The 12,467-nt window shown below is 47.0% G+C and overlaps 1 protein-coding gene and 1 non-coding gene across 4 annotated transcripts in view; both read right to left on the reverse strand.

The window, feature by feature from the left end:
- The window catches only part of PPARD (peroxisome proliferator activated receptor delta), a 77,367-nt gene that overhangs the window by 56,598 nt on the left and 8,302 nt on the right, over window positions 1–12,467 (reverse strand). The gene's annotated exons all lie outside the window — the stretch shown is intronic.
- On the reverse strand, window positions 994–1,096 carry LOC132375533 (U6 spliceosomal RNA). Its single transcript, XR_009506077.1, has one exon. It is a non-coding gene; the product is annotated as a U6 spliceosomal RNA (small nuclear RNA).

The raw sequence follows: 12,467 nt of genomic DNA on the forward strand, positions 1-12,467 counted from the left end.
TTTAAGTTTCATTAGGTCCCATTTGTTTATTTTTGTTTTTATTTCCATTTCTCTAGGAGGTGGGTCAAAAAGGATCTTGCTATGATTTATGTCATAGAGTGTTCTGCCTATGTTTTCCTCTAAGAGTTTTATAGTGTCTGGCCTTACATTTAGGTCTTTAATCCATTTAGAGTTTATGTTTGCGTATGGTGTTAGGGAGTATGCTAATTTCATTCTTTTGCATATAGCTGTCCAATTTTCCCAGCACCACGTACTGAAGAGGCTGTCCTTCCTCCATTGTATATTCTTGCCTCCTTTATCAAAGATAAAGTGACCATATGTGCGTGGGTCCATCTCTGGGCTTTCTATCCCGTTCCATTGATCTATATTTCCGCCCTTGTGCCAGCACCACACTGTCTTGACTACTGTAGCTTTGTAGTATAGTCTGAAGTCAGGGAGCCTGATTCCTCCAGCTCCGTTTTTCTTTCTCAAGATTGCTTTGGGGGCTTCCCTGGTGGCGCAGTGGTTGGGAGTCTGCCTGCCAATGCAGGGGACACGGGTTTGGGCCCTGGTCTGGGAAGATCCCACATGCCACGGAGCAACTGGGTCCGTGAACCACGATTGCTGAGCCTGCGCGTCTGGAGCCTGTGCTCTGCAACAAGAGAGGCCGCGAAGGTGAGAGGCCCATGCACCGCGATGAAGAGTGGCCCCCGCTTGCCACAACTAGAGAAGGCCCTCACACAGAAACGAAGACCCAACACAGCCATAAATAAATAAATAAATAAATTTAAAAAATAATCTGTTAAAAAAAAAAAAGATTGCTCTGGCTATTTGGGTCTTTTGTGTTTCCATACAAATTCTGAAATTTTTTGTTGTAGTTCTGTGAAAAATGCCATTGGTAGTTTGATAGGGATTGCATTGAATCTGTAGATTGCTTTGGGTAGTATATTCATTTTCACAATGTTGATTCTTCCAATCCAAGAACATGGTATATCTCTCCGTTTGTATCATCTTAAAAATATGGAACGCTTCATGGATTTGCGCGTTATCCTTGCGCAGGGGCCATGCTAATCTTCTCTGTATCATTCCAATTTTAGTATATGTGCTGCCAAAGCAAGCATGGGTACAGAGTTTCATTTTTGCAAGATGGTCTTTTTTTTTTTTTCTCTTCTTTTTTTGGCTGCACCACGTGGCTTACGGGATCTTAGTTCCCCAACCAGGGACTGAACCTGGGCCCCCAGCATTGAAAGCACAGAGTCCTAACCACTGGACCGCCAGGGAATTCCCATTTTTGCAAGATGAAAAAAAGTTCTGGAGATGGATGTGGTGATGGTTGTACAACAATGTGACGGTACTTAATGCCACTGAAATGTACATTTAGAAAATGGTTAAAATGGCAAATTTTATGTTATATATGTTTTATAATTAAAAATAAATAGCCAATAAATGTAATAAGCAAACAAACAAACAATAAGTGAGTGAGGGCATGATGCAGGCACTTTGGAAAACAGTTTGGTAGTTCCTCAAAATATTAAACAGAAAGTTACCGTGACCCTGCAATTCTATTCCTATGTATAATCCCAAAAGAACTTAAAGCATATGTCTACACAAAAGCCTGTAAATGAGTGTCCATAGAAGCCAAAAAAATGGAAACAACCCAAATGATACAAAGGAATATTATTCAGCCATAAAAAGGAATGAAGTACCACAACATGTTACAGCACAGATGAACCTTGAAAACATTATGTTAAGTGAAAGAAGCCAGATACAAAAGATGACATATTGTATGATTCCATTTATAGGAAATGTCCAAAATAGGGAAATCCACAGAGAAGGATAGTAGATTAGTGGTTGCCAGGGAATCAATGAGGGGAAGATGGTATTAGGACTAAGTACTAATAGGTACAGGGTTTGTTTGGGGGTGATGGAAATGTTATGGAATTAGATAGTGGCAATGATTGTACAACACAGTAAATCTACCAAAAACCACTAAAGTGTATACTTTAAAGTGGTGAATTTTACATTATGGGAAGTATATCTCAATTTTACAATGCTACAGAAATACGCAGAATATAAAATAAAAGAGATTGATCACATTCTGCCTCGTAGCTCGGTGACTCAGAACGTTGGCCCTGTCCATGCCCTCCTGCCCTGCAAGGCTGCCTGTCCTGGCCTCCACCTCGGTGTGCCCTGCACTCTGGCTGCTCACCAGCCCTTCATCTCCCCCTTGACTCCCCACTTTCTGCCTCTTGGGCAAGGCCTGCTCCTGCCTCACTGGACCCACGCCTCTCCTGGTGGGTTCCCACCACCTACTCAGACCTACCCAAGACTGTCTGGAGGCTGAGACACCAGCCCCTGGAGTCACCCCAGAGGAGCTGCCCAGTGACCGGGACTGCGGTTACAAGTGTGTGTCAGCTGAGGGATACGGTTTCATATAGGAACTTAATTATAGCTCAGGAGTGGAGGAAGGGAGAGGAGCAGTGCAGGCTTCGAGGGGCCCCACAGGAAGCTACCCTGCTCTGCAGCCCAGCGGGTGGCTGCCAGGTCTCACCAGCACTGGGATCCACAGGAAAACAAGTATGATCCAGTGAGGAACACACAGCTTATGGAAATCATTCTGTTCAGAAGCATGAATTCCTGGCGCCGCCATGAAACACAAGCCTCCGTGCAGACCAGAGTAGCCCAGAAAAAAGCTGAGATGCCAAGTTTCACTCATCCTCAGGGCTCAGAGGCCTTCTCCTCACCTACAGCCAGAGACCCCACTTTATTCGGTAAGAAGTAAAGGGGAGGCATCGCTTGTTCCTCCCAGACCACCTCAGCTTCCATTTTCTCCCTGGCTCTGAGCTGTTTTTCTAGAATGGAATCTGAGCTGCCAATTCTGAGGATGCTGGGAACATCTTCCCCATGCCTGACTACATGCTCAGATCCCTACCTACTGGCCAGGGAGGGGCCATGGAGCAGCTGCTGGCACAGAGGTGTCAGTAGGGCATGGTGGCTGGGTCTGCCAGACCTGTCAAGCCACCTGGCCTGGCCACGGCCAGGTAGGGAAAGCAGACCAGCAGAGGTTCATGGAAAGAGCAGGGCCTGGGTGGAGGAGCATATGCTGTCAAGACACAATTCCTTGTCCCCTATTTCCGGCCTATATCCAGGCCTCTTATATAATTTCCAGGCCTCCTCCTGGTCATCTTGGTCGCTGTCTCTGCAAGAAGGCCCCACAGCCACCTGCTATCCCCCCCAAACCTAACACCCAGTTTCTTCTCACTGCTTCAAGACAGAGCCAGGGACCTGGGCCCTCCTCTTAGTCACCCTTCCCAAGACCCCACCCCAGCTTAGGCACGACCTTTCCCATCTCCACTCTGTGTACCTTTTTTTCTGAGCTCCTGAGAGGTTTTTCTCTAAAAGCCATGAAAAGAAACCTTCAGACTGGAGGCAGTATCCTTTCCTGGGTTTGTATGGAAGGAAAAAAAAAGGCAGAGGGGTGGGTAGGGAGAGCAGATGGAAGACAGGTAGCGAGAAACATGGAAGGGGAGAGGCGGACACACACTTCATGCACCTCTCTGCCGTCCACCCTTTAAGAAACTACACCAAGAAATAACCAGATGGCTCTTCCCAAATGCCTCTCTTTGGGCAAAATGCCTTTCTTTGCTCACTCACAAAAGGCAAGGAAGGTCAGAGAGTAAACAGAGACATAATGAAACCACCTGAAAACTGGGAAAGGCAGGTCACAAAACTAAAAAATATACCATTTTTGAAAGAAAAAGAATAGGTATACACAGTCATAGTAAAATCTAAAAGAACAGAGTCCTTGGCTTGTGAGATCGTTATCCACATTCTTCACCAAAAAATAATAATCAATTAATTGATAGATAAATGAATGAATGAACACAGATCAAAATTTATAGCAGTCGCTTATAGATGGCGTTGATTATGTATGATTTTTTTTTTTTTTTTTTTTTTTGGCCATGCCACGTGGCTTGCGGGGTCTTAGTTTCCTGACCAGGGATTAAGCCCACGCCATGGCAGTGAAAGCGCCAAGTCCTAACCACTGGACTGCCAGGGAATTCCCTATGTATGACTTTTAAAATTTATTTTTTTAATTGAAGTATAGTTGATTTACAATATTGTACTAGTTTCGTGTGTACAGCACAATGATTCAGTATTTTTACAGATTATATTCCATTATAATTTATTACAAGATAATGGCTATAATTCCCCATGCTATACAATATACCCTTGTTGCTTATCTATTTTATACACAGTAGCTTGTATCTTTTAGTCCCATACCCCTGATTTGTCCTTTCTCCCTTCCTTCTTCCCTTTGGTAACTACAAATTTGTCTTCTATATCTGTGAGTCTGTTTCTGTTCTACATATACATTCATTTGTATTATTTTTCAGATTCCAAACATAAGTGATGTCACACAGTATCTGTCTTTCTCTGTCTGACTTATTTCACGAAGCATAAGATTCTCTAGGTCCATCCACATTGCTCCAAATGGAAGAATTTCATTCTTTTTTATGGCTGGGCAATATTCCATTGTAAATGTATACCATTCTTCTTAATGAATTTGTCTGTTGATGGGCACTTCCATGTTTTGGCTATTGCAAACGATGCTGCTATGAATATTGAGGTGCATGTATCTTTTTGAATTAGTGCTTTTGTCTTTTCTGGATATATTCCCAGGAGTGGAATTGCTGGATCATGTGGTAGTTCTATTTTTAGTTTTTTGAGGAACCTCCATACTGTTTTCCACAGTGGCTGCACCAATTTACACTCCCACCAACAGTGTAGGAAGATTCCCTTTTCTCCACCTCCTCTCCAACATTTGTTATTTGTAGACTTTTTAATGATAGTCATTCTGACAGGCATGAGGTGACATCTCATTGTAGTTTGATTTGCATTTCTCCAATAATCAGCGATGTTGAGCATCTTCTCATGTGCCTGTTGGCCATCTGTATGTCTTCTTTAGAAAAATGTCTATTCAGGTCTTCTGCCCATTTTTTGATTGGGTTGTTTGTTTTTTGATATTGAGGTGTATGTGCTGTTTATATATTCTGAGTATTAACCCTTGTCAGTCATATCATTTGCAAATATTTTCTCCCATTCCGTAGGTTATATTTTCGTTTTGTTGATGGTTTCCTCTGCTGTTTAATTAGGCCCTGTTTGTTTATTCTTGCTTTTATTATTTTTTGCCTTAGGAGACTATTCCAAAAACATACTGGTATGATTGACGTCAAAGCGTATTCTGCCTATGTTCTCTTCTATAAGTTTTACGATTTCAGGTCTTACATTTAGGTCTTTAAACCATTTTGAGTTTATTTTTGAATATGGTGTGAGTGAATGTTCTAATCTCATTGTTTTACATGTGGCTGTCCAGTTTTCCCAACACTACTTGTTGAAGAGATTGTCTTTGCTCCATTGTACATTCTTGCCTCCTTTGTCGTGGATTAATTGACCTCAGGTACCTGGGCGTATGACTTATTTTCTTCTCAGTGCTTATCTGTATTTTCCAATTGTCTATAATGAATAACCACTATTCATAAAATTAAAACATATTAAAATAAATTAAAAACCACACACAGGGAAATTCTTGTGCTCAAGTACCAGATCCACATCCCAGAAAAGAGAGTTTCCCAGATTTCCACAATCCTGGCACAGGGCCCCTGCGCCTACAGCTGGGCGGAGGAGAGGCCATAACCGCCCCCAGAGCCCAGGCAAGGCCCCCACTGAGATGTCCCTTATGCCTACCTCTTCTGATTCCCAATACCTTCTCTGCACCCCAACCCCTGCCTCCAGTGAGGAAGTGGGAGCAGAAATAAATACAGCTCTCCAAAAATAACCCAGGGATGACAAGGTACAAGAAAGGAGAAAAATGTAATGCCACTGCTGGTTTCAGCCCAGTAAGTCCTGCTGGTCTAGGTAGGGCCCGTCTGAACAGGACAGGTGCCAAGAGCCCCGACTCTCCTACTGCCTCTGCTCACAGCCTGCGGATGCCTACTTGCACCCATTCGTACATGCCTGGAAAGCCCAGGCTAAGGGGACATGAGCAGGGAGAGCAGAGTCACTGAATTGAGACGAACAAGGGCTCCAAAGGGCTCAACCCCAGCTCCGTCATTTGTCAGCTGTGTGACTTGAGCAAATTGTTCAACTCTGATCCTATACCTCCTCATCCAATACCCACATCTTGCAGGCTGGTGTGAGGGCGAGTGAGCTCCTCCATGGGGTAATGCCTGGCCCAACGGAGAATGTGAATAAAGGCAATTTCCCTTCCCCCCTTCTCTCCATATGTGCACACCTGGGCCATCTTCTCTTTCTCCTCTCCCTTCACCAGGCTGGAAGCGGGCTGATTAATCACTTGGAGCAGTGATTGTTTTCTGCTCCTACAAGTCCCTCCCACCCTACATGCCTGGCCCACCAGTTGGCTGGTTTTTTCTTACGGTTCTAGGGGGTTTGCTCACTGCCTTGGAGCAGATCCAGGGAGCCACTAAGCACAGTCATTCTCAGGGCCTCCTCTGCCTCCTGACCTGGAATGAGGCTCTGCAGGGGGTCCCAAAGCCTGCCAACACTTTGCTTCTGCCCAGTGGCCAACAAGAGACTCCGCTGTGCTTGAAAGCAGGGAGTGTTCTCTGAAGCCAACATTAGTCTGGCCAGTCAAGCAGGTACTTTCGAAGCTGGAAGAACTGGATTTGGCCAGCCACCCCTTTGTGGGGAGGCCCTGCTGTATGGCGATCAAAGAAGCGGGCTTCACTCACCTGGGTTCAAATCTTAGCTCTGCCACTTACTAGCTGTGCAGCTTCAGGCGACTTTCCTAACCAGTCTGAGCCTTAGCATTCTCATCTGTGGAAGGGGTACGATGATTCCTACCTCTCAGGGTGTGTGGATTAAACAAAGTGATGCATGTAAAGTGATTAGCACAGTGCATTCAACACATGAGAGCCATATTCTACTCAGCTACTGGTGTCTACTGACTTCTGCAGGGGATGGAAAGGGGATTAGATACAGGTGAGCCCAGCTCCTGAAGAAGCCACAGTCTGATGTCGGAGGCTAGCATGCAGGCAGTAACTACACCATAATATACCACAGCAGGTGCCAAGCCAGAGGTGTGAGAAGGGAGCCTTACTAGACCCCCAGTGGAGGAAGCAGGGAGAAGGAGGCAATTGAGAAAAACTGCCAAAGCCAAAAATCTCAGTTGTCTCCACTGAGCTTCAACCAAAGGGAGGGGCAACAACTGAGGAAGGGGTCCTAGAGGGAACACGTCAGCTTTCTGACTGTTCCCCATGAAACAACTTCCCAGATGGCTCTGGGGTAGGCTAGTGCCAGGGCCACTCTGTGGGAAGAGGGCCACTCAGGCTGGCCATCTAGCCACCCTTCCATCCAACAAGTGCTTGGCGAGCCTCTCTGCACAAGGTACTTGCCCCTCAAGGAGCCAGTTTCTAGGGAGAAGAACTTTGATGGTGGCTAATGAACACCCCTCAGGACTGAGGACGTGACTGTGCAAGGCAGGCTGCTCCCCTGTGACTCAGCAAGGTCTCTGACTCATAGAGAACACTGGATGGATGGACTGGTTCTTTCTCAAGACGGAAGCAGGAAGCAGAAAGGAAGGCAAGGTTTAGGCTTCAGTCCACGGAGAGGAAGCAGCACATGGGCAGAAGCCCTGGGAGAGCTGGAACCAGCTCATGAGAGGTACCCCCTGGCTATCTACAAGGTGCCAGGTTGAGGATACAAAAGTGAGTCCAAAACACAGGGTCCTGGTAGTGCAGAGGACGAGGCCACCCTAGGCTTGCCAGGGACAGAGGCAGGCCTGGGCCTGAGTGCAGATATGCTTACTGGATCAGGGAATGGGCTAGAAAACAGACAAAATATTTTTCTAAAAGGTGACACACTGCAAGGATTATGAAAGGCAAACTGTAAGTAGGTGCTGTAAATACACTGGGGTGTTAAGAGGCCAAAAAGAAGTCACAGCAATCACACACTATAATAGAATATAAGCAGGGCTAGATTAATACAATGTTGATTGGATGCAGTCTGCAGTTTGGGAATTTATTTACCTAGTGATTTTCACTTGGGAGATCGAAATTATTATTGGTCATTTTGTTTATTACCAAAGATTTTTCATGTTTTCAATGACAATCTATTTGGTGCCATTATTTAAAACAAGCTCTGGACAGAGTCACCTAGGACTAACTATAAAATTGGAGACATAGGCATGGAGGATTTAATCCATGGAGACAATCTGTACCTGGCCCCTAGATGACAATGAAGCTGACAAAGTGTCATTTTGGAAGCTTGCCAGAGCACCTGAACTGTCATGGGGTCACTATCCAGGGAGAGTGGCTTTTCAAGCTGGACTTACTTGACCTTTTGGAATCTGTTTCTTAGAAATCCCAGCCATACTGTGAGGACCTAGAAGAGCAAGAGTCCTGAGGTTTGGAAGGGTCACTCCCAGGAATGAGAGAATCAGTGGCTCAGGGACGTGGGGGGCCTATGAATGCTGGGAGCCTAGGTGACGGCCACAAACGTGCAGTGGCACCGGTTCACGTGCTCCTCCTTTCTCGGGCAGTCCCCAGGCACCTGGCTGAGTGTAGGGATGAAGGCAAGCTGTGGTGCTGCTCCGGGCAGGGAAGGGCAGGGAGACGAGGGGGCTGTTAAGAAAGCATTTTAGGTGGGCAACAGTGGGCGCCACACTGGGTAGACGGTGGGAGGGGGGCGGGGGCAGCCTCGAGGCCTGGAGATCCTCATGGGGCTGAGGAGGAGGGGGAGGGAAGTGAGGACCCCCAGAAACCACCCCAGAGCTGTCTTTCTAGGCACACAGCTCCATACCTGCACTGACAGTGGAACTGCTTTTATTATCAGAAAAAGGAGGGTGCTTTTTTTTCCCCTCTTCTAATGTTTTAAGCTGCCTATGTTTACCTGCTGATACCCCATAGGTACCACGTGACAAATATTCTACAGAAAGGGATTGATGAACACAAACATAAAGGCAGAAGGGTGGTGAGAGGAGGGAGGGAAGGAGGGAGAGGGGAAGGAAGAAAGGAAGCAAGGGAGGGAGGGAGGGAGGGAAGAAGGAAGGATGGGCCATGTAGAGAGATTTTACAGCATTTCAGGGTCAATGGCGATCTGGTCCCCAATCACGTTTCTGACCTCATCTCCCATTCTCTTCCTCCCTCACTGCTCCAGCCACCTGACTTCCTGACTCTTCCTCCAACACACCAGCCATGTTCCTGCCTCAGGGCCTTTGCACTTGCTTTCCCTCTGCCTCTAAGATTCTTCCCACACATGGCTCACTCTCCTCTTTCAGCTCAAATATAACCTTCTCAGCGAGGCCTTCCTCAAGCCCTCTATTTAAAACTGCAACTGGACTTCCCTGGTGGCGCAGTGGTTAAGAACCCGCCTGCCAATGTAGGGGACACGGGTTCGAGCCCGGGTCCAGAAAGATCCCACGTGCCGCGGAGCAACTAAGCCCGTGCGCCGCAACTACTGAAGCCCGCGCGCCTAGAGCCCGTGCTCCGCAACGAGAGAAGCCACCGCAATGAAAAACCCGTGCACCTCAACGAAGAGCAGCCCCCGCTCACCACAACTAGAGAAAGCCCGTGCACAGCAACGAAGACCCAACGCAGCCAAAAGTAAATGAAAATAACTAAATAAAAATTTTTATAAATAAATAAATAAATAAAACTGCCATGACCTCTTTCCTACTTTATTTTTCCATACAGCATTTCTCACCATCTGACATGCTATTTACTTAATTCTGGTTCCCTCCCCTTTCCCCAGCACAACTACCATGAGAGCAGATCTGTTTATCTGCTTTGTTCATTCCTGCATCCCTAGTGCCTAGAACAGAGCCTAGCATGTAGGAAGTACCCAATAAATAGCCACTGAATGAATGGAAGGAAGGAGAGTGGAGAGAAAGATGGAGTTGGAGTCAGATTTAAGCTAATCCTGGATCCTCAACAATCTGAAAGAAACTATTACCATCTGAGTGAAGGTGTGGGGGAGTTCCAAAAGCAAGGAGCAGATGCTATCTGAGCCTTCTCTTTTGCTCCCGAGAACTCCCGAAAAGGTTCCCCCAGAGAGCATATTGTCTTAAATATTAGTTTGCAGAAAGTCTGGACCTAGAATCTCCAACATAGCCATGAAAGGGATGCTCTAAGACTGCCTTAAAATAAGAACAAGGATCAGCCAAGTCACCACCTGTGCTTGGAGGCGGATGACCCCTGTAGTAGTTTCCTGTTGCCACTGTAACAAATTACCACAAACTTAGTGGCTTAAAACAAAACATTTATCCCCTTAGAATTCTGAAGGTCAAAATCCAAAATTAGTTTCACCGGACCAAAATCAAGGTATTGGCAGGGCCGCACTTCCTCCAGAGGTTCTAGGGGAGCATTTGTTTCCTTGCCTTTTCCAGCGTACAGAGCTGCATTCCTTGCATTCCTTGGCCTCTTCCCCCATCTTCAAAGCCAGAAGATCTTGCTGCAGTAGCCACTCTGCCTTCTTCTGTATCAGATCTCCCTTTGCCTCCCTCTTCAAAGGGCAATTGTGATTGCACTTAGGGCCCACTAGGATAATCCAGGATAATCTTCCCACCTCAAGTTCCTTAACTTAGTTGCATCTGCAAAGTCCATTTTGCCATACAAGGCAGCATCCACAGGGCCCAGGGCTTACGGCCTGGATATCTTTGGGGGCCATTACCCAGTCCACCACCATGAAAGACAGGAGCCAAGAGTCTGGGAGAAACACAGTTCAGACCTCTGGTCCACTGGAAAGAAGAGTCAGATCGGGAGCCTTGGCAAGGTCCTGGGCCAGAGTCTTTCTTTTGCTGTAACTAGGGAGCAGGGAGTTATTTTCATGCAACTGAGCATTTTGGTCCTTGGAAGGCCTCCTTAGAAGAGAAGGGTAGTTTTCTCTTCTCCAACCTGATGTCCCCAATGGACCACTCAGAAATCCATCCCGGGATGCACATGCTGAGGGTCAAGGGGAACCCAGCAGGATCTCTGGACTGTCCTGAAGGCTTTTAAGGAGAGGAAGCTGCAAAGAAATGGTGTGGGTCAGACGAACAAGCTCGGTTTCAGGGATGGCAGGTAAGCTTTTTCCCATGAGACCTGCCTGGGGTGGAGGGTTCTGAGAACCCATCTGGGTTGCCTGCTTGTTTGGAAAAAGGGATGATCAGTGAGCTCTGGGTTCTGGCAAGTTCAAGGACAGCCTGTTTGTGAGGCGAGTGGGCCCGCAGACGACTGTGTCTGCAGGGCAGCCTGCCTGGCTCCTGCTGCCACCAGGAGAGCAGAGCTGGCTTGTACTTCCATCAGAGCGGTGACCAAGAAACTCCACGCCGCTGAGGTCACAATTCTTGGATGAGGGAAGTGCCAAAAGCAGTGACAAGGATCAAAGAGTTACAGCAGATTACAAATGAAAGAAACGAAAATCTGTTTTTAGGTACCTATCAATATAATAATATAGAAATGAACTTAAACATGAGGTAGTTTCCCCATAACACCTGGGAGCCTCTCCCTTCAGGATCCTCCCCATGGAAGAACTCTTTCGAAGCTGCGTGGCTATGAGCTGTGGATAATTCAGTGATGGTCTCGGGAGAGCTGCTGAGATGACGCCAAGGCCCGGGAGAAGTCAGGCTTGGCAGACGGGACTTGAAAGAAAAAGAAGGGCCACGCACTGCCTGGAACCCCAGGAACTGTTGAGCAGCAGATGAAGACTCCCCGTGCTCAGGCTGGGCTTCCAGTGCCATGGCCCGGTGTCAACCAGGGAGGGCACCAGTGCAGGAAGGCACTTCCTCCTGAGCTCAGCACCCCAGAGCCTCGGCTCCGTGAAACCAGCACTTACCGAGGTGCCTAGATCTCTAAGTCACGACCCCACTCACTGAGCGCTAAGAGTCACACCCAGGTCTGCCCAACAGCAATGCAGCTCCTGCGCTTCCCCAGGCATCTTCTCAGACAAAAAGAGTCACAGAGACAAGGCAGGAGCACGAGGTGCTAAAACCCGGCAGGCAGGGCCCCGGGAACCGCAGGAGCAGCCAGCCGCACGCTAAGGCTGGAGACCCGCGGAGAGCAGAGGCTTTGCTGGGTCTCAAGCAGCTCCTCCAGCCTCATCTTCCATCACTCTTTTTGCTGTTTTCCCCCTCGACCCCCTTCTTTCCTCCTCTTTATCCCTCTCCCCACCATCCTCTCATTTGTCCCCTTCTTTCTTCTCACTCTTCTCCTCACTTCCTCATGGTCTATGATACTGAAACTGAAGTGTTTTTGAAACACTGTCAGTGGTGTTACATGAAGCTTTATTTTTCCTACTTTTTATTTGATAAATTATGATTGACTTTTTAATGTGTCTTGACAATAAAACCTAAATTTAGTTGCCTTTTTTTTTTTTTTTTTAAACTTTGGGTTTATTTATTTATTTATTTATGGCTGTGTTGGGTCTTCGTTTCTGTGCAAGGGCTTTCTCTAGTTGCAGCAAGTGGGGGCCACTCTTCATCGCGGTGCGCG

Source organism: Balaenoptera ricei, chromosome 11 (assembly GCF_028023285.1).
Source record: "Balaenoptera ricei isolate mBalRic1 chromosome 11, mBalRic1.hap2, whole genome shotgun sequence".
Classification (NCBI taxonomy): Eukaryota; Metazoa; Chordata; class Mammalia; order Artiodactyla; family Balaenopteridae; genus Balaenoptera; species Balaenoptera ricei.